The sequence below is a fragment of the Phalaenopsis equestris genome, unplaced genomic scaffold, assembly GCF_001263595.1.
Source record: "Phalaenopsis equestris unplaced genomic scaffold, ASM126359v1 Scaffold235639, whole genome shotgun sequence".
Classification (NCBI taxonomy): domain Eukaryota; kingdom Viridiplantae; phylum Streptophyta; class Magnoliopsida; order Asparagales; family Orchidaceae; genus Phalaenopsis; species Phalaenopsis equestris.
The window spans coordinates 1-258 of record NW_018253500.1 but is presented as its reverse complement, the minus strand read 5'-3'; positions in this window follow the sequence as shown (position 1 = coordinate 258).

Here is a 258-nt window from a genome sequence, read left to right as displayed (position 1 = left end):
AAATTCAGAAAATAGCTCTTAAACTTCAAAAATGCATATCTTTGTGTAGAAAATTCATAAAAATAAAATAAAAATACCCTCTTGCTCAGTGAATAGAGGAAAACCATGTGGAATTATTTTCACATTAATTTGATGCATAAATTATTTTTAAAAAATGAATTAGGGTTAGGGGTTTTTCAATTCTCCACTCATGTTGCGAAATCACACTGACCCAAAATTTTTCTATGTGGTAGCCTCTGTCTAGATGCACAATTTGAG